At 37.2% G+C, this 22,933-nt stretch overlaps 1 protein-coding gene and 2 non-coding genes across 3 annotated transcripts in view; 1 reads left to right on the top strand and 2 right to left on the bottom strand.

Annotated features, from left to right (window-relative positions):
• LOC125238104 overlaps positions 1 to 22,933 on the bottom strand; it is a 317,546-nt gene that overhangs the window by 56,410 nt on the left and 238,203 nt on the right. The window lies entirely within an intron of this gene.
• On the bottom strand, positions 5,967 to 6,038 carry Trnaa-ggc. The gene has a single exon. It is a non-coding gene; the product is annotated as a tRNA-Ala (tRNA).
• Positions 6,444 to 6,515, top strand: Trnaa-ggc. Its single transcript has one exon. It is a non-coding gene; the product is annotated as a tRNA-Ala (tRNA).

The raw sequence follows: 22,933 nt of genomic DNA, 5'->3' as shown, positions 1-22,933 counted from the left end.
TGTGCTCTGCCTACCCCTTCATGGGATACAGGCGTGATTGTATGTATGTATGTATGTTAGGGTGGATCAAAAAAACACTTTTTTGGAATTAGTAAACCTAATAGTTATCAATCAATGAACCTTAGTCTATGAAGCCTTTGTACAAAATTTCAGCTTTTTTAATCAACATCTTCAGCCCCCGCATTAGGTTTGAAATTTTGAAAATCTCATACAAACCTGAAAATTCAACTTTCAGATAAAAAAAAACTTTCAGCAGTATTATGTTCAGTATACATTATTGATACATATTATTACAAGAAACTACCAAAAGTTGCGAAAATAGCGTTAAAAATCGCAAATTTTCGGTATTTTAGCGGCTATTTCGGCAAATGTACTAAAACTAGGCGAACTTTGGCGATTTTTGATGCTATTATCGCAACTTTTGGTAGTTTCTTATATTGATATGTATCAATAATAATATATAATTAACATAATACAGCCGAATTTTTTTTTAAATCTGAAAGTTGAATTTTCAGGTTTGTATGAGATTTTCAAAATTTCAAACCTAATGCGGGGGCTGAAGATGTTGATTAAAAAAGCTGAAATTTTCCACAAAGGCTTCACAAACTAAGGTTCAAAGATTGATAACTATTAGGTTTGCTAATTCCAAAAAAGTGTTTTTTTGATCCACCCTAAATTGTATGTATGTACTTACATTACTTGAATATCAAAACAAATGCACAACGTATCGTATAAATATAAACATACCATCGCATTTTAAACTAAAGTAAGCACAATTATTTCTTTCCTTTCATTTGACGTAATGCATTCATGAGTATAATTGGCGTTTGTAGTTCTAAGCGTTTTCTAACCAGTCGGCAAAATTAATTACAATAATTATGATGCGAAGACAGTATTAATATGGATAAACCAATAATCTAAAAGTAATTTTCACCACACCAACAGGTAAAGGCTTACTTTGCTATTCGAAAACAGATAGCAAAGTTACATTTTATCCACAAGAGTGCAAAGTAATTTCACACAAATTTTAACTTGATGCCTTAAGCTAGCTGATAGAATGTAACTATTATAAATGATGATTTTGAATCATAAATATTGAATAAATCGATGGATTTGATTTAGTTTCATGTTTTATAGTCAGTATTTTGTTCGCGTTGGTGTGGTGAAAAATTATGTGTTTCACTCGGTGTCAAAGTTTGTTTACCCTTCGTGCCTTAAAAGCCTCGCAACGCTCAAGATTCCACTCTTTGAACCACTCGCTACGCTCGCGGTTCAATATGCCCCAGATATGCCACATAATAAGTTTGTGTACATTCTAAATAAATAATACATCACTAATAAAAATGCAACCTACCTGTCACTGCAATGTCACAATTTCGTTTTCTTTCAACCCCTTTTTGCCAAGAGTGGCACTGAAACTTGAGTAGTTCATGTGTTCTGCCTATCTTTTTATGGGATACAGGCGTGATTGTATGTGTATAAAAATATATATTGTTTCAGGTGGCGTATTATGCTTCCAATTTTATCACTTATCCACGTGGATAAGGCATTTGTCACTCTCACACTGACATACTTGCCAAAACGTGACGGATGCTTTATCCACGTAGATAAGTGATAAAATTGGAAGCATAATAGCCGGCCTGTCTATACTAACATCATCGTAAGGTCATCGACCTGGAAAACACTAGTATGCAATTTGTTTGTTTCATATCAAGACTATCAGAGTATAATAATACATTTAGCGTGAATGTCAATGTTTTTGAATAAAAGTGTTAGATGTTTGTAAAATACTGTGGAAAAAAAATACTTGCATTGTAACGTGAATAGTTTTTTTATTACTATTAAAAAGGATGTTTTATAGGATTCGTGTGTTTACGTGTCAGTTACTGTTGTCATTATTTGTTATCTACTTTTTTATTGTGATGTTTCTGGTGAGTACAGTACAGTAGTACAATTAAGTATTGTTATTTATTTGTTACCTTCATTCGTCATCATCATTTCAGCCATTAATCGTCCACTGCTGAGCATAGGCCTCCCTTCGTGTACGCCACTTATCCCGGTCCTGGGCTAATCTCATCCAGAAGTGCCCCGCAGTTTTTTTAACATTGCACTTTTTACACGACTGCCCCAAAAAAAGAGTGTATTGTTTTCAGCGTTCATGTTTGTATGTAAGTATGTATGTATGTGAGTTTCTTTGTTCCACCATAATTATCAACAGTATCTTGCTTAGATGACATGACAATGATATTATCCAAGCCTAGTGGCATCGATTGCAGACGTTTCAAAAAAAATAGCATGGTTAGCGCATCGTAACTGGTGAATTTCCAATATGACTTGGAACTCCGGTTGCTGTTTAAGAAGTTTAACACTCTTACGGTAAATGTCGCTACGGGTCCCATTGACCTTAGTAGTGGAAAATTTTGCTGGCTTGGTTGAAGTCTTGGTGGCTCAGTTGGCAGAGCGCTGGAGTATCGATCCAGAGGCCGTGAGTTTAAGTCTCATCCAAGGCAGACATTTTCCACTTTTAAATTTATTCTAAGCCTAGTGGCATCGATTGCAGACGTTTCTGCTAATCAGAAGTTAAAAAAAAAAAGATATTATCGTCAAGATTTCTATCCTACTGTATAATCAATATACAATGTATATTGTCTATTAATCCATACTAATATTAAAAATGGGAAAGTGTGTGTGTCTGTTTGTTTGTCCGTCTTTCACGGCAAAACGGAGCGACGTTTTGACGTAATTTTTTAAGTGAAGGTAGTTCAAGAGATGAAGAGTGACATAGGCTATTTTTTGTCTCTTTCTAACGCGAAGCTAGTTTTTTTTAAATACAACAATGACCCAAAATGTTCTGTTTTTGTATGCGTATAAAAATGACGATTTTTGTTCTGATACATTTATTATTATAAAATTATTTTATTCATTTACAAACTTAAAACTATCTACCTAAAGCCAAGCAAATAAATTGACCTGTATGGCAAGCATGGCCGCGTGATAAACGATAAAACGTCAGCGGCTATACTTGCCTGCCTGATTTAAAAAATTTCATTTCTTTTCACTAAAATCCCCGATCAATCAAAATCGAGGTAAGAAGAACCGTAATGGATGAATTTAAGAGATTAAATCTCATTTAATCGAGAAATGTTAGTTCAGGAAGATTTAGGTGAAACTAATGCTATAATTTCGGAGCCCCTAACAACACCTTTCGGCCAGATGGCGCTAAAAATGTCAAGTTAAGAATATGGACTAAATTGTCAAAACTGAGAGCGTGCTGAAGGTCAGTACTTCGAATGAAGAATAGAATAACCAAACCACAAAATTAAAACTTTGAAAACACCCCGACCGCGACATAGTGGACCGATTTTCATGAAACATGGCTAAGAACACTCCAGACTAACTCAGCTTTCAAACAAAAAAACTAAATCTAAATCGGTTCATCCGTTCGGGAGTTACGATACCACAGACAGACACACACACAGACACACAGACAGACACGTCAAACTTATAACACCCCGTCGTTTTTGCGTCGGGGGTTAAAAATAACTTTTTGGACTAAGTACAAGTAAATCAGGTTCACAAAACGGTTTAGGCATTTCATAACCTTCATATAAATGCACAATAATCAATAAATTCTCAATTAAAACATTTCTATACAGTTCCAGTTTCACTTCCATCAATTAAACCTTATCTCATTGCTTTACGGTTTACAGTTTGTCAAACTGTGCGCTCCACACAATCACATTAATCGCGAACAAAGTTTGAAGACCACGATTACCGATGCTATTAACTTACACCGATCAATGAGGATCGTTTACCATATACGGTCTATTTTTAGTTCAATTAAATTCGACACGTCGTTAAGTATTATTGATAAAAGCATAGCCAGTAGTTATCGCTTATTATAATTATATCACTTTTGGTTTCATTACAAAATAAATAATTTCATTTTTTTAATGAATAAATAGGTACCCAAGTTAGCGTCAAGTAGACACTAGTTTCTTTGAGGAATTTTATTTAAGTAAACTTCCCACAAAGTTATCATAACCAATAATAACAAGTTGTACCACAGAATAATATAATGGTACAAGTTGTACCTACTTAAACTTTTTATAAACTGAAATAAATACCAAACACTAACTGAAATAAAGAAAAAGTGACGTAAAGGCAGTAGGCAGGCCCAGTCGGGTATATTCATACTAATATTATTATAAATGGGAAAGTGTGTGTGTCTGTTTGTTTGCCCGTCCTTTACAGCAAAACGGAGCGACAAATTGACGTGATTTTTTAAGTTGAGATATTGGAAGAGACAGAGAGTGACTTAGGCGAAGCCTCGGGCAAAAGCTAGTTTAATTATGTATCAAATTATTGTGGCAAATGTGTCAGGTCATGCCGCTCACGAATCGGCCTCCACAGTCACCAAACCCGTCGTCGAAGCAGCAATGTGTAAGTCGTCTGCAATAGACGCAAAGGCCTGTGATGATGATGATTATCTAATTAATAAAAAGAATTCAACAATGACATTTTTAATGTTATTAATATACAATAGGATACTTTATGTTTTCAACCCGCACAATTATCACCAATTTTATAACGATTAAAAAAACGAAAAAAAGTATATCACCCCATTCTAACTCTAACAGATGTAAAAGAAGTATTTGTTGATTAGAGTAGGCACATTCAAGAATTCTCGATCGATAAACTTAATCTACTTGAAATAACATTGTTCTAAGAAAGCTACCGATCACAAACTTAAGCCTTCAAGATCTTCCTATTTAGCATAGAGGAATACCTAAGGGAAGAGTTGTAACTAGAGTTGTGCCTGCTCGTTCACTGAAAAGATCGCTCCCAACTAGTACGATCTCCGAAGTGTACTAGTTCGTTCTTTTAGGACATTTAGGACAGTAGTACACCGAGAGAGCGAGAGATAAATTGTGCATATGGCGTACAGTAACGTTCGCTCGTACTAGCCGAGAGCTGATCGGCCGTTTTCGCGCGCTCTCGGTCGGTTTCGGTAGGATCACACGGATCGCTTTGCTGCCATTGTCACTCCTCGGCTCTTCACTCCCCTCGCTCCCATTCTATTGCGCGTGTGTGAGTGTACTAAATGTACTAGAGAGCAGAATAATTTGGGAGTAGTTCGGTCTATTACAGTGCAGGGAATCGTGTCTTTTGTACTATTAGTACATGTCCTACACAAGCCTAGTTGTAACTCCATACATCAGTAAATACAAGTTATTTGTAGTGACATCTAGCGTCATTCACGCGTCAATCACGCGTCAAATAGCTTAAATTATCAATACCACTACTCGACACTAGGTGCCAACAGTGCAACGTCTGCCAAAAATGTAATATTAAAACAGTTTACAACTTATATTACAAGCAGAAGTAATTGAAAACAGAGTACTGATTAAACTATTGTAACATTTTTTTTTTATATATTGTTTATTTCAGACCAGGTCCATAATTATACATTTAAATTATACAAAAAAATAAATTTACAAAATTATAAAACAAGACATGTGTTAGTAATCATAATAATTGTAGCAGCTATTGTTAGTAAATATAAACAGAACATAACATTAGCTGAAAATTGTTGAGAATTAGAAGTTTTGACTTTAGTACTGATCATTTTCGCTAGTTGACGCGTGATTGACGCGTGAATGACGCTAGATGTCACTACAAATAATTTGCTTTTATGTATGGGGTTATAACTACAACTCTTCCCTTACTTATTCCTTTATTATTTAGACAAAAATATTGTATGGTACATTTCAACTGGCGGATAATTTCACGCAGATGTTTTACACTTTTTATTTTGAATAGCCTAAATATTGTTAATAATCCATATGTTTTTAAATATAAACATATGGATTTTTCCTTTTTTATCGTGGAACGTACCACTTTACAAATCGCAAATTATAAATGCAGACATCAATCGCAATGAAAAAATCAACAGTGATCGACTCTGGCCAACGTGGGACTCGAACCCACATCCTTGGATTGCCGGTCCAATGCGTTACCAATTGCGCCAGCCGACCATCCGTCCATGACTGCGAATTTATTTTATTTTTTGGATGTGGGTTCGAGTCCCACGTTGGTCAGAGTCGATCACTGTTGATTTTTTCTTTGCGATTGATGTCTGCATTTATAATTTGCGATTTGTAAAGTGGCACGTTCCACAATAAAAAAGGAAAAATCCATATGTTTATATGTAAAAACATATGGATTATTAACATTGAGTTAATAACGCCATCTCTCCAGCCGGCCTAACACTACTATGTGTGGTGTGGTCGGGAGGTTAGTCTTGCGCCGAAGCAAGTCCTCAGGGTTGGCTAGGGTTGTAAACCTTGAAATGTAGAGGTCGCTGGTGATGCATGACTACGTCACGGTGACGTAGTCGTGCATCACAGTCGCAATGGTTAAATTCGCAGTCATGGACGGATGGTCGGCTGGCGCAATTGGTAACGCATTGGACCGGCAATCCAAGGATGTGGGTTCGAGTCCCACGTTGGCCAGAGTCAATCACTGTTGATTTTTTCATTGCGATTGATGTCTGCATTTATAATTTGCGAGCCTAAATATTGTCCCACTGCTGAGCAAATGCCTCTCCTTCCTTTCTCCAGTCCTCACGGTTTGATGCCCGCTCTTGCCAGTCTCTGCAAAATACGTCGAGGTCGTCCCGCCATCTCTTCTTTGGTCGTCCTCTGCCCCGGCTAATTTGCGGTGACCACCATTGGCCCACCATTCCGGGTGCATCCGGCAAACATACCCTGCCCAATCTCACTTAAGTTTGGCTGTCTTAGCACCCACATCTATACCAGTTTTGGAGCGCAGTTCGGTGTTTCTATTTAATATTCTAAAACTGACTCTATTTAATAATCTAAAAATTATGATACATTAAACGTGTCGCTTAACTTCAGGGTAAATCCATTCTGCTTAAAGGTTGAATATATAAAAAATATAATATTGTAATGAATAGCAGAATGGAAAGTCTGAAGTTAAGCGACACAAATAATATTCGAAGTTGAAATTATCGCCGTCGCAATTGCTCCACTGTACCAAAATCTCAGAGATGTTCATTCTAATGCAAAAAAATAAGTATTGATGATGAGCAAAAATTACAGCATGCAAGATGAGGAAATTAAATACAGTTACTATTTATCTCATCTCTAGTAATTGCAGTAGTTATAGATGATTACGTATATAGTATTAACCTGTATCACGCCATAGATTAAATATAACAAGATCAGTATCCCATATATTAAAATGCGACCGCCTACGAACGCGCTTACACTCCACCACACATAGATGGCGCCACAAAAAAATGCCTTGTTGCCACCGATTATTTGTAGATTGGCATTAAGTGTCAATACCGAGCCGTAAATCTATGTCAAAAGTGACACTTAACGCCATCTACAAGTAGAATCGAAATCTACAAGACATTTTTTGTGGCGCCATCTATGTGTGGTGGAGTGTAAGCGCGGTCTTAGGCGGTCGCATTTTAATGTATGGGATGGTATGATCTTGTTATATTTAATCTATGATCACGCACAATTTTTAAATAGATACATTTTTTACCATTTATGTATTCCGTAACGTCAAGCGAAAACATCGATGACACTTAAAAGTTGATTGAATATGTAAGGGTGAAGGTTTAATTCCCTTAGAAAATTTCAATTTCCCACAATTTCTTAGTGGTAAGATTTGGTTGTCCGTCTATAATTAAAAAAAAAAAAAAAACTGAAGCAAATTTACCTTCGTAAGGTTTTAAAAAATAAGTCCAAATAATAATAGTCAACGTTAATAGTTATATGCATGTATATGTATTTGTAAATTATATGTGTACTTATGTTTAGTTAATTTAGTATGCTTTCTTTTATTTCATTTGTTTTGATTTTACTATTGAAATTGTAGCATCGCTCACAGTTTCACTGCTTAGCCTCGAGGTTGACTGGTAGATAATGCTTTAAAGCATTAAGCTTTTTGTACTGCAAGATTTTTCTTTCGTGCAATAAAGATTAAATAAATAAATAAATAAGAAGACACACTTTTTGGTAAAATTTCAGGCTCCATTCTGTATAAAATACTGATTACATATAAACACAAATATGCATATTTTTAGCGGATTTTGATACTTAAACAGGTAATTAGAATCCTATTCCATTATTGGCGGACGTTTTCATCCGTTAAAATTTTAACCTAAATAGCAAGATATTAAAGTCTTCAAAATTTGGCACAGAACCTTAGGTATCTTTATGATTATTAAATTCATTAAATGCAAGGCCGGTAATCAAATACCTATAAAACACAACTATCATTAGTAACCGACGAAGGATAACGAAACATATAAGATTGATAAATTCATTTTTAATTACTTTGAATGAAAACTGAAACTGATACTTAGTGGATTATAAATGCTTTAGCATAATATTTTCAGGGATCCGTGTAATAAAGTATGCCTGTTTAACCCCCGACGCAAAAACGACGGGGTGTTATAAGAGTGACGTGTCTCTCTGTCTGTTTGTGTGTGTGTCTGTCTGTGGCATCGTAGCTCCTGAACGGATGAACCGATTTAGATTCAGTTTTTTTTTGTTTGAAAGCTGAATTAATCGGGAGTGTTCTTAGCCATGTTTCATAAAAATCGGTCCACTTCTTCGGGGGTTTATACAAAATTTAAATTTTGTGGTTATTCAAAAATTGTTTCGGACCATCAAATGTATGCCAAATAGAGGGAACCCATTAATAATATCTTTATTCGTTTATCATCTATTATATTTCTTTTAATTATTGTATGTAAGATATGTTCATTAATCATTACTTTTATTAACCTATAAGGCTCTTGCTGCCTGCCAGTAACTTTTAGTTATCTTATAGTTCGATCTATCCTTACAAGTCAAATAAAAATAAGGTTCCATAAAACGATGATTTGTCGGTCCCCAAGAATCCGGTGTCAAGACATGACATATGAAAAGATTGAATTATGGAAATACAGTGAGAATCCGCGACATCTTGATAAGGGTTGACTTGGTCATATTCAATGTGAAAAGGATTCTTGACAAATACGTTTATGATTGAAAATTTATTCGGTCTTAACTCGAATCTACTTTATACGGTGTGTTACCAATATGCGAATTATGCGGGCATTTACTAAAACTGCTAATAACGACCGGTCTGGTTCAGTAGGTAGTGACCCTGCCTGCTGAGCCGCGGTCCTGGGTTCGAATCCCAGAAAGGGCATTTATTTGTGTGATGAGCACAGATATTTGTTCCTGAGTCATGGATGTTTTCTATGTATGTAAGTATGTATTTATCTATTTAAGTATGTATATCGTCGCTTAGCACCCATAGTGCAAGCTTTGCTTTGTTTGGGGCTAAGTTGATCTGTGTAAGATGTCCCCAATATTTATTTATTTATAAATATGGTCCATTAGCAATCGTTTCATCATGCTGCATGCTGTATAAAGTTATGCATAAGACGCTAATTTCTTTGCACCTGACACCACATTATACAAATTATGACCTCCAATGAATTTTAATCATTATAGTACCTAAATGGAATTATTTGTTTTAATTTGATTTTAAAATAAAACAATTTCCAACACCGTCGGTTCAAATTAAGGGCATATTCAGAATTCGGGACCCCCCAATTAACGTCAGTTTTGTGACGATAATTAACCATGAAATTTCAACAAAAATGTTATTTTTGTGTTAGTTAAGTACATAAACTTAAAGCGATAATCTACATCCAGAATGTGAAAAAAGTAAATGTTTAGACATATTTCATTCTTAATTGCCGTCACAAAACTGATAGCGATTTAATTTTTGTTAACGACTTACGCTAATTGGGGGGTCCAAAATTCTGAAAATGCCCTTAAACGGATAGTTTTTGTAGAATCTTGATACGCGATACAGGCGATGCCTAGTGTTATACCAAAGTGATTTATTTCTTATTCCAATATTTAATCAAATATAATATTTTGATTTGAAACCAATTGCAATAAAGAAGTAAGAAATTAGGGTCAGAGTGTGCGACATGCTTTGATGTATGAAAAATCAAGATAATTGAAAAGTTTATGTATGTAAAGATTTTTCAGTGATTTTTTATTACAGCGAAGAAAGCCGAATGGTGAGTTACTTTACATTTTTTCTATCTTTATTTTTCTCTAGGTATTTTTTTTTAAATTTGTTAACGTACACATACACATTACGTAATGTGAGTTTCAAAGATTCAAAAACTTTTTTTTCTAAAATAGACAAATTTTATGTTTTTCCTACTCAAAATTACGAGCCCTTTTCATCCTACTAGGCGGGAAAACGCATCCCAAATTTATTTTTTCCACTTCGTTACCATTTTTCAAACACTTTGCAAATCGGTTAGTAAGTGGAAAGTACGCAAAATAATAGAAAATTTTGGCACCATTTTTTTGTCTCTTGTTTTTTGTTCTAGATCGAAAGTATATAGTCCTATCGATAAAATAATTGTGTTAGCTCCCTAGTTAAATATTTTTTTCCCCTGACTAGCTCGGAAACACGTGTTTTGTCCTTTAATACCAGCGGGTAAAAACGCATTTTATCCACTAGTGGGGAAAGTAATTTGACCTTGAATAAAGTCAAATTGACTGCTTTAATAGTTATTTGTTATACAAGGGGGCAACGTTGTATTTTAACTCCGAGTGTGGAATTGAAAAACGAGCAAGCGAAAGGATTCTATAGTTGAACCACGAGCGAAGCGAGTGGTTCGAGAATAGAATCCTGAACTTGCGAGTTTTTTAACACACGAGAAGTAAAATACATTTGCACCCGAGTGTAACACAAAACTTTTCCCCTCACTATAGCGAGGAAACTACAACGCAAAAAAAAATGCGTTTATCACTGCTTCCGGCAGTTCCACAGGTGGTAAATCATCTTAATTACTAGATTCACCTACTTTTACCAATTTTAAAGCTGTTAATTTGACTTTATTCAAGGTCAAATTCCAGGCATTTTATCCACTAGTGGGTAAAGTAATTTGACCTTGAATAAAGTCAAATTAACTGCTTTAAAATTGATAAGAGTAGGTGGATCTAGTAATAAAGATGATTTACCACCTGTGGAACTACTGAAAGCAGTGTTCGCGTTGTAGTTTCCTCGCTATACTGAGGGGGAAAATTTTGTGTTACACTCGGGTGCAAATGTATTTTACTTCTCGTGTGTTAAAATACAACTTTGCCCCCTTGTATAACAAATAACTATTGTTGCGTTGTAGTTTCCTCTCTATAGTAAAGGGAAAAGTTTTGTGTTACACTCGGGTGCAAATGTATTTTACTTCTCGTGTGTTAAAAAACTCGCAAGTTCAGGATTCTATTCTCGAACCACTCGCTTCGCTCGTGGTTCAACTATAGAATCCTTTCACTTGCTCGTTTTTCAATTCCACACTCGGCGTTAAAATACAACTTTGCCCCCTTGTATAACAAATAACTATAGTTTCATATATTTTCAGGCATCACTGCACATTGTGAAATAATTTGTAAATAGCTATTAACCGAATACTAGTATAAACCAACAAAGGATAATTGGAATACTGTTTCAATAGTACTTTAATTAACTACTAATATTGTTGCATAACTATTGTGGTCCAACAGCTTCATTTACTCGTACTCTGTACAAATGAAATTGTTTTACAGAAATCAATATTACGAATACAATACACCCTGTTTTTATGAAATTCCGTTAACTTTAAGAGATGGTTCTTTAGAGCAAATACAATTAATTTCTCTAAGAAACTAGCGTCTTAACTTTTACGGTTATCAAGTTATTAAAAAAATAAAAAAAGCCAAGAGTGGCCCTGAAGCTTTAGTAGTTTCATGTGCTCTGCCTACCCCTTTATGGGATACAGGCGTGATTGTATGTATGTATGTATGTATGTAAAAAAATAAAAATAATTACTGAACACGTGTGTGACAGCTTTTACCACTTCGCAAGGTTATTTATTTTGACATGTGCCGTCAATCACTTGACACTAACTTGAATATTACTCTTAAGGGTCTCTCACACAATTTAATTCATCTAAATATATAAAAGAAAAAGCTGACTGACTGACTGACTGACTGACTGACTGACTGACTGACTGACTGACTGACTGACTGACATATCAACGCACAGCCGAAACCGCTGGTCCTAGAGATTTCAAATTTGGCACGTAGGTTCCCCATATAGTGTAGAGGAGCACTAAGAAAGGATTTTCCAAAATTCACCTCCTAAGGAGGTCAAATGGGGGTTCAAAGTTTGTATGGGGAAACAAGATTAGTTTGACTAATTTATTCGAAACTTCACAGGAAGATTCCTTAAGACATATGACTGAATACGTGTTTCAGGTTTTTTGAAAATTTAACCCCTAAAAGGGTGAAAAGGGGGTGATAAAGTCAAAAAATCAATATGGGTATCGTTTTTATGGTTTATCGGGTCGCTGATCACGATAAATACATCGTTTTTAAAATCTAACGAGGCGGAAGTGAAATACCTTCTCCCCTGTAGTGGTGCAATGGGGTTTAAATATCAAAAAAATATATAAAAGAGGATATTGACTGACTGACCGACATATCAACGCACAGCCGAAACCGCTGGTCCTAGAGACGTCAAATTTGTCAAGTAGGTTCCTTATATAGTGTAGAGGAGCACTAAGAAAGAATTTTCCAAAATTCACTTCCTAAGGGGGTCAAATGGGGGTTCAAAGTTTGTATGGGGAAACAAGATTAGTTTGACTATTTTATTCGAAACTTCACAGGAAGATTCCTTAAGACATATGGCTGACTACGTGTTTCAGGTTTTTTGAAAATTTAACCCCTAAAAGGGTGAAAAGGGGGTGATAAAGTCAAAAAATCAATATGGGTATCGTTTTTATGGTTTATCGGGTCGCTGATCACGATAAACACAACGTTTTTAAAATCTAACGAGGCGGAAGTGAAATACCTTCTCCCCTGTTGTGGTGCAATGGGGTTTAAATATATAAAAGAAGATATTGACTGACTGATTGACATATCAACACACAGCCGAAACTGTTGGTCCTAGAGATTTCAAATTTGGCACAAAGGTTCCTTATATGGCGTAGAGGAGCACTAAGAAAGGATTTTTCAAAATTCTCCTCTTAAAAGGGTGAAATGGGGGTTCAAAGTTTGTATGGGGAAACAAGATTAGTTTGACTATTTTATTCGAAACTTCACAGGAGGATTTCTAAAGAAATTTGATCCCTAAAGGGGTGCAAAGGGGGTAAAGTCAAAAGCACAATATGGGTATCGTTTTTATGGTTTATCAGGTCGCTGATCACGATAAATACAACGATTTTAAAATTTAATGAGGTGGAAAAGAAATATTCTCCCCTGTTGTTGTGCAATGAGGTTAAAATATCCAAAATAGCCATAAGTATAGCTTTAGTTTTTATCTTTACTTCTGGTTCAAGAGATTTCAAATTAACACGGAAGTTCCTTAGAGGAGCACTAAGAAAGGATTTTTTATAGTTCACCTCCTAGCATGATAATTTGACAGGGGCAAGGAAGGACAGGGACAGGGACAGGGACAGGGACAGGGACAGGGACAGGGACAGGGACAGGGACAGGGACAGGGACAGGGACAGGGACAGGGACAGGGACAGGGACAGGGACAGGGACAGGGACAGGGACAGGGACAGGGACAGGGACAGGGACAGGGACAGGGACAGGGACAGGGACAGGGACAGGGACAGGGACAGGGACAGGGACAGGGACAGGGACAGGGACAGGGACAGGGACAGGGACAGGGACAGGGACAGGGACAGGGACAGGGACAGGGACAGGGACAGGGACAGGGACAGGGACAGGGACAGGGACAGGGACAGGGACAGGGACAGGGACAGGGACAGGGACAGGGACAGGGACAGGGACAGGGACAGGGACAGGGACAGGGACAGGGACAGGGACAGGGACAGGGACAGGGACAGGGACAGGGACAGGGACAGGGACAGGGACAGGGACAGGGACAGGGACAGGGACAGGGACAGGGACAGGGACAGGGACAGGGACAGGGACAGGGACAGGGACAGGGACAGGGACAGGACAGGGACAGGGACAGGGACAGGGACAGGGACAGGGACAGGGACAGGGACAGGGACAGGGACAGGGACAGGGACAGGGACAGGGACAGGGACAGGGACAGGGACAGGGACAGGGACAGGGACAGGGACAGGGACAGGGACAGGGACAGGGACAGGGACAGGGACAGGGACAGGGACAGAACGGAACGGGATAGGGTTAGGGATAGGGATAGGGATAGAAATAGGGGACGGGGACGGGGATAAAATGCAGGTGGCTCAGTGGGAAGGTATTAGTAAGTAGGCATCGGCGAGTATCCTGCATCCGTAATAACTATTACATTCAATGTGCTGTAAGAAGATCGTTGTTTGCTTGCCTTTTATATGTTTACGTTTGCAATAAGTATAAGCAAAATGGAAAAAATTGTAAGCGATAATGCAAGGAAGTACTTTCTACCCTACCGACCATAGCGTCGAGATACTGGCTATGTGGGTTGTATGAAGTTTCCCCAGTATAAATATTTAAATAGGTAAAATACATACATATTCGTACCTACTACCTACGCTGTGGTCGCTTTGTAACAATTCTACAATCATTGCAAGAATTTATTTTAAAGCAATAGTAATATGTGTAAGGTACAGTCAGCCAAAACCGGACCGTACAGCAAATAGATCAGTTACAATGGCCCTCCAGTCGAGAATTGCCCCGCTTTACCTTAATCGAAATAATCGCGGACATCTGTACCTACAAAGAAACCTACGGATCCAAATGAAAATCTTATTTTTTGTAAACGTTTCAATAAGAATACTTTTATTACGCGGGCGAAGCCGCGGGTAAAAGCTAGTTTATTATGAATGAAAACGATGAAAAAATTTTTTTTGCGTATTTAACTAGAAGTGATATTATACCTGTTTGGCTTGAGCCTGTGTGGTGACGGGTTAAGAATTTCACCACCCCCTTTCTTCCCGTGGGTGTCGTATAAGGCGACTATGGGATATGGGTTAAATTGTGGCGTAGGCGAGAGGCTGGCAACCTGTCACTGCAATGTCACAGTTTAGTTTTCTTTGAACCCCTTATTTGCCAAGAGTGGCCCTGAAGCTTTAGTAGTTTCATGTGTTCTGCCTACCCCTTTATGGGATATAGGCGTGATTGTATGTATGTATGTATGTATGTTCTACGAAAATAAATGAACCATCCCACACCTAAAAATTAGAAAGTGCCTTTCGCAATTTTTATAAAATGATGATCAATTACTTCGATACTTTTTTCTAACATATTCACTAAAAAAAATCACTTAAAATATATCCGCGATTGCAAGCACGCACCCACAGCCATCTCGCTCTTACTCGTAAGACTAGCGAGAGTGAAGAATCTCTACCCACGGAGCCTTAAATACATACTCATATATTAATTTATTTATATTGTTCATATTTCAACAATGATTTGAAATTGGATCATTAAACTATTACCTGGGGCCCGTTTCTCAAAACTGAAAGTTACAAGTGGAAGTCTCTTTCTAACTTGTCATATTAGACATTGACAACCACTTGTAAATTGTAACTTGTAGCTTCGAGAAATGGGCCCGAGTGGCCCGTTTCTCGAAAGGTACAAGCCTTGTATTACAAGTGTGTTTCCACGACAACCCATACGATTTGACAGTTCGCGCACTTGTAATACAAGGCTTGTACCTTTCGAGAAACGGGCCTGGGGCCCGTTTCTCGAAGCTACAAGTTACAATTTACAACTGGTAGTCACTGTCTAATATGACAAGTTGGAAAGAGACTTCCGCTTGTAACTTGTAACTTTCAGTTTTGAGAAATGGGCCACAGGTCTTTTATATTTGGAATTATTAAAAAAAATGCTTTCCAACTAAATATCAGTTTCATAAAATTACTTTATTGCAAATTTTCAGTGTAGCGTTTACGTAAACACGGATAATTATAATAAATTAACAAAATTACTTAAATACTTGTAAATCATGATACCAATCGACAGCGGAAACACCGGATCTCGATTTCCTACGGCGAATAGTGTTGGGATTCCACTCGATTCTGTGGGGTAACGAGTCTAAATTGAGTCTGTGAAGCAGCTCAAGCATCGAGACTTTTTTTTTACAAGCTTTTATTTAACTTGCCTTGTTAGTATGTTAGTTTGGGTCAAAACGTAGAAGCTAAATTTGACCCACTTCCCGGTTTCCGATTGAGCTAAAATTTTGCACACATATGTAAATCACATGACAATGCAATATTATGGTATCATGGAGCTGATCTGACGATAGAGCAGAAAGGTGGTCATAGGCATTCTGTTATGAAACGTCGTATCCCCATCGAGTAAGAGGTTTTTAAAAATGTCCTAAAGAGCAAAAGATGACTGTTGAAAGAAAGGTACCAAAAATGTCACTTTTGCAAAAAAAAAACTTATTTGACGAAGTGGGAATGTAGTTACGCACGATGTGAGGGATTCGCCGTTTCTTTCCCCTCCCCTAGCGAGAGGAGGGAAACTTGGCCCTACTCACTAAACCCACTCCGGCGTTTCATCCTCTTTGCCGTTCGTGAGAGCGCGCTGGGATCGATGTATGTTCATCATGTCATTCACCACGGCGCCCTCCGGAGGCATCGAGTCTAAGGATGACTCAAGCTTGAATGGACTCTGGGAGGACGGGACGGGACGGGACTGGCTGAGGCGTCAATGATTCTGAATAGATTTTTTTTCGACAGGCGGCAATACTGAAACGCCAGGTCTCTCTGATAGCAAACTTCAAAATCCACCAATCAATTCTATTGATCCAAATATTTTTTAAACCAGATTTTTGATTTCCTCCAGAATTAGAGATAAAAATCTATAACTTTTTTTTCAAGGTTTTCTTATAGGAGTCTAAAAATTTTAGAAATTGATTAGTTTTTAGAAAAATACGTCTTTTAAATCCTTAAATTTTCGACAAAAACTTAGACCTACCTAATTATCTCATCATCATCATCCTCCTTGCGTTATCCCGGCATTTGCATCGGCACATGGAAGCCTGGGGTCTGATTTGACAACTAATCCTAAGATTTGGCGTAGGCACTAGTTTTTACCACTGCCATCTGACCTTCCAACCAGAAGGGTAACTAAGCCTTATTCGAAGAAGTTCGATTTCTTCACGATGTTTTCCTTCACCGAAAAGCGACTGGCAAATGTCAAATGACATTTCGCATATAAGTTCGGTAAAACTCATTGGTACGAGCCGGGGATCGAACCCGCGACCTCCGGATTGAAAGTCGCACGCTCTTACCGCTAGGCCACCAGCGCTCCCTACCTGCCTAATGAAAATTAAGACTTTGATTCTGATTAGGTATCTTTGTAAAATAGGAGAGCTATCTGTAAAGTACGTAAAATAAAGTAAACTGTAAAGACTCTTTCGACTATCTCGAATCTCTGTCAAATAGAAAATCTCATCTTCTGGGCGAGCTCACTCCATCGTAGTCTACTCCTTTGCCTTTGGCTAGTCTGTGACTTACTCTTGAAGCCCATTCATAATTTAAAAAAAGAATGAGTCTTAAAACCCGAGTAAAGTCTTTTCAAAGGCTCAAGGGATTCTTCTGACTGCACTAGTCATTTAAGTCAGTATAATGTGTTTAAATCTTTTGTTAAGATAACATAGTGTCAGAAAAGGGAATGGAGAGGGCAGTAGTGTGCTAGGAGTCATATTAATTTGGTAAGCATGTGTTAAAATAGTACATTACATCAGAGGCCGGGAAAATGAGGATTTCCGGCCAAGTGGGTATATACGGCCGAGCGAGCGTGCGAGCGAGGCCGGATAGGGATACGAGGCCGGGAATCCGTTTTCACGCCGAGGCATGTATAGTGCTTTTCTCAAACATACAATGAAATAAAAAAAAATGCTCTAAAGGACAATATTTTATAAAAAAAAGTTACTTTGCAGGCCTAGGCCTAAAAAATAATATGAAATCCCTTTACAGTCCTCTCGAGTTGTTGCGCCCAAAAAGCGATACTTCCCAGCCCATTTTAAGGAACGTAAAGACAATATTTCATTGCATGTTTGAGAAATAGTACATTACGATACAAGTGCGTAAAAAAGGAAGTTCGAAACGAGTGGCGATAAATTAAAACACGACCGAAGGGAGTGTTTTAAATCGACACGAGTTACGAATTTCCTTTTCGCACGTGTATCGTACGACGTTTTTCAGTACAGATGAGCCTCCGAAGTTTCGACCTGGCATATAATGAACCACTTCTCGCACTAGTGCGTAAAAAAAACACCATCTGTACTGAAAAAATAGTTTTAGTTTTACATGACCGGTCCGTTCTAGTTAGTGGAATTGGTTTCAAATGTAACCTGAAAAATGTTTACAAACGTAAAATATATATATATAAAATATTTTGTGTTGTTTGTGTATCTCAAAATGTGCTAATTTCATTTACGTTCGTAAATGTTACGTGTTATTTTTTATTAGGTACGTATATTACAGTGCTGGACAAAATTAACAGTATTTAACTGAAAATATTCCTTCGAAATAAGCAGCAATATCTAAAGAAGGTGAAAGCCAAACACACTACTGCATTGCATGTCATTCGTATTTTTCCAGAACCAAAAGGACTGATATATATTTATACTTACCCATATAAAAAAATAATTCTACGAATATTGATAAGTTATTATCTGTATGTTATACGCCATAAAATTAGCTAAAAGTTTTCCAATACAACTGTAATGTTAAGTTTAAGGGTAAAGAAATTATGATAGAAAGTTTTGAGTGCAAGGGTAAGCCCATTAAAGAATGTGATCAGGTAAATTTTCTGGGTATTAACATTGATCGATTTTTAAATTGGAAGGAACAAGTAACGTCTATTTGTAATAGATTGAGTCGATTTGTATTTGCCTTAAAGCGACTGCGAAGGGTAGCAGATGAATATACTGCTCTAACCGCATACCACGGCTATGTCGCATCTGTTCTTCGGTACGGCATTATAATATGGGGAAACTCTACAGCAGTCAATCAAGTGTTTCTAACACAGAAAAGATGTCTACGTGCTATTCAAGGTGTAGGTTCTTTAGCGACTTGTAGACCGCTCTTTAAGAAGTATAATCTCCTAACCTTAACTTGTATTTATATTTACGAGCAGGTGAAATTCGTATTAAGTAATCCTGAACTGTTCGAAAAACCAACCCAAAATCCCAGACTGAGGGACAGAGACGTTTGTCGAGTAAAACAGCAAATTTGTAACTCAGCTCAGTACAACAACAACTGTTTCATGATGTCAGGGAAAGTTTTTAACAATATCCCTTTAGAATTAAGATTGTTGTCTAAAAATCTATTTCTACGTAAACTTCGACATTGGCTGATCGACAAATGTTTTTATAACCTTAATGAATTTTTTAATAACTAATTTTTATATTGATTGACATGTTAAATATTACTCATTGCCCTGGTAATGCATTAATTTATTTTGGCATGTTGTAACATTTTGTGACATAAGTATTATAATTTAACAGTATGGCGTTGGCGTTGTACTATATCGTCTCTACTTGTAAATATGTAGTCGTAAGTCAATTTTCTAGTCAATAATAAAAATTTGCATGCCTACACCCTCGGCGAAATGTGACGATCAAAATAATGCATGTTTACCTACCACCTAATCTAATGTACCACATTTCTTGCAAATAAAATATTTCATTTCATTTCATATTTCATTTCATTTCATTTCATTTCATTTCATTTATTTTATATGTCAGTGTATGATGCATTTTGTCCAGCACTGTAGGTCCACTTAATATAATTATGTTGCACCACAAGTTAGCGCCGGATCTACACTTTTTTTAAAGGGGGGGGGGGAGGTCACAAATAAATTAAATAATACTCCTCCCCCTCCCCCCTGGATCAGGGCCTGCCACAAGTCACAAGTGTGTCACACAAAGGTTAGAGGTCCCGCGACATTTACAGTACTACATGCATAACAATCACTCCTAAGATGGAATTAGGTGAATCTTATTAACGCTCTGTTGTTGCGTAAGCGTGCGTGAGCCGAGTTTTTGACCAGCCAGTGTAGGCCTGTGACTTTGAATTTTACATGTGATCTAGTGCTAGCAAAGACATACGCCGTATTTTTATTGAATTCCGTTCACTTCGGAATATATTGGGTTGGTGAGAAAGTAATGAGCGAATCATAACCAATATTGTAATTTTTATTTAATTTATTATTTTAATCATTTATCAAAAATATAACGGCCTTCGTTATCTACTACTTGTCTCCATCGTTCTAGTAAAGAATGAATAGCATCGGCGAAGAAGTTCTTAGGTTTAGATTAAAAAAACTCAGCTATGTACAGTACTGTCGTAGATGGGCTTGATCATCGAACTTTTTTTCATTCAAGGCATTGCTTAGCGATCTGAACAATGCGTAATCCGTAGGTGCCAAGTCTGGAGAGTACGATGGATGAGGTATCACTTTCCAACCTAGCTCCAATAGCTTTAGCCGAGTCACTTTTGCAATGTGTGGGCGAGCATTGTCGTGTAAGAAAAAAACTTTAGCATGCTGTGGACGATTCTGACAGATTTTTTGGTTTAAATTTTCAAGCTGATTACAGTATACTGATGCGGTAACAGTCAATCCACTTGGTAGGAGTTCCCAGTGAATAATACCATGAATATCCCACCAAACGGACAGCATAACTTTTTTCGGGTGAGGCTCTGTTTTTGGTGCCTCTATTCCTTTTTCGTTTGGAGCTAGCCACTGACGTTTGCGTGTGTGATTTATATATAAGACCCATTTTTCATCTCCAGTGATAAGATGGTCCAACCAGTTGAATGTGCGGCGAAAAGACAGAAGTTGTATGCAGATATCGGCACGGCGGTTTAGTTGATCTCTATCAAGTTCGTGCGGTATCCAAACACTGTATTTGTAGTTTTTTCCCAACTCGTGTAAATGTGTTTCTATGGTGACATGAGATCAGCCTAACTCGGTAGCAAGAGTACGACTCGTTAGCCTCGGATCTCCTTCAATTAAGGTTTTTAATTTGGCTACATCAATCTTCACCGGTCGACCAGGCTTAGGTTGATCTGATAATGAAAAGTCGCCACTACGAAACCGCTGGAACCATCGTTTCGCCGTGGCCTCAGACACAACTTCAGGAGCAACACGCTGACATATATTACGCACTGCTTCGGCGGCTGAATGGCCAGACTAAAATTCATATAGTAAGCAATGCCTTACATGCACTTTTAATTCGTCCATTTTTAACCGACTTCAAAAAAGGAGGAGGTTCTCAATTCGACTGAATGTTTTTTTTTTTTTTTGTATGTATGTTCCTCGATATCTCCGAGAATTGTGGACCGATTTTCAAAATTTTTTTTTTGATCGAACGGGTATAACCCCGAGATGGTCCCATTGGCACCAAGTCAGGGTCTGATGATGGGATCCTGGAGAAATCGAGGGAACTCTTCAAATGTTATAGGCACATGTAATGTTTTCAGTGTATTTTTCAAAGATAAACCAGTATTTACGCCTGATGGTAATAATTTTATGTGGCTGAGCTGATGATGGAAGGTCAACTCCTCAATGGTTAGGAGTTAAAGGATAATTCTTTCACTAGTGTACATGTATTCGGACTGATACATATAATATCAATAGGAACCACTAAAAATCAACAAATAAATAAACTTTTTTAACAAAAAATAAAACCGCCTTCAAAAATAAGCGCGTTACAAAACACGGAGAAACTAAAAAGCAAAAAATAATAAACCTTTGAATTCAGATTTCTTATCGTATTGCAATAATCTAAACATCCAAATTATAAACAAATCAATTATTTTTGGAGTCGGTGCCAGCCTGCGTATGGTTGGGTGGGGCAAACAGGCAATAGCAAGGCGACGAACAGGTCTGGTACCGACTGCAAAAATAATTGATTTGTTTATAATTTGGATGTTTAGATTATTGCAATACGATAAGAAATCTGAATTCAAAGGTTTATTATTTTTTGCTTTTTAGTTTCTCCGTGTTTTGTAACGCGCTTATTTTTGAAGGCGGTTTTTCTTCCTTATATTAGCTCGGCGACAGCTAGTGAATGACTGACTGGAAACTGTGCGACTCGCCCTTTATATACTTTCGACCATAGATGATTCTAGAACTCTCTCAAAAATTTTATGTGGAATTCAATCGATCCCTCATTACTTTCTTACCAACCCAATAGTTAGGTCCATTATACCTCTAGAAAACAGAATAGCAGAGTTAGTTTTTTTTAATTCGTAACTTTTTTCTGAAAAATGCCATACACCTGCGATAGATGCTATATCAATTGCTGTTAAGAAACGGGCTTTGTGTGTTCGCTAAGCGATTGACGTGTCATAGTTTTCACACTTACTTAGTGTTAGTTAATTGTAAAGCCCGTTTCTCAACAGCATTGAAGTAACATCTATCGCAGGTGTATGGTTTTTAGAAAAAAATACAAATTTAAGAAAACTAACTATGCCATTACGTTTCCTATAATGTACCTAACTATATGCTGAAGTTAACGGAATTAACCAAATCTTGTACAAATCGTGACCGGTGTACACGGGTCAACCAAATCTTGGTACTAAAAAGTCAAATTTGAAAAATGTAGGGCTCAACGCCCAATTGCCTTCATAAAACGCGTGCCTTCCCAAAGTATCGATCGAAATCGATCGAAAAAAGATCGAAAGCCATCGCGCTTCTGAGTATGAATGAATCGCGTAAAAAGTACCCATGTTGAAAAAAAATGGCCCTAATAATGTGCCAAAAAGATCAACTCACTGGCATTTTACATTGGAATGACAGACCGCATATGCAAATCAGAATGGAACGAATTTACGTGGTAAAGCAGTACAAAATTAAATTACACACGCTTATTGTGTTTCTGTGCGTGAAATTTGAAA

The sequence above is a fragment of the Leguminivora glycinivorella genome, chromosome 22 (assembly GCF_023078275.1).
Source record: "Leguminivora glycinivorella isolate SPB_JAAS2020 chromosome 22, LegGlyc_1.1, whole genome shotgun sequence".
NCBI classification, from domain to species: Eukaryota; Metazoa; Arthropoda; class Insecta; order Lepidoptera; family Tortricidae; genus Leguminivora; species Leguminivora glycinivorella.
Note: the sequence above shows the minus strand (reverse complement) of the source record. Positions and strands in the feature narration are given on the sequence as shown.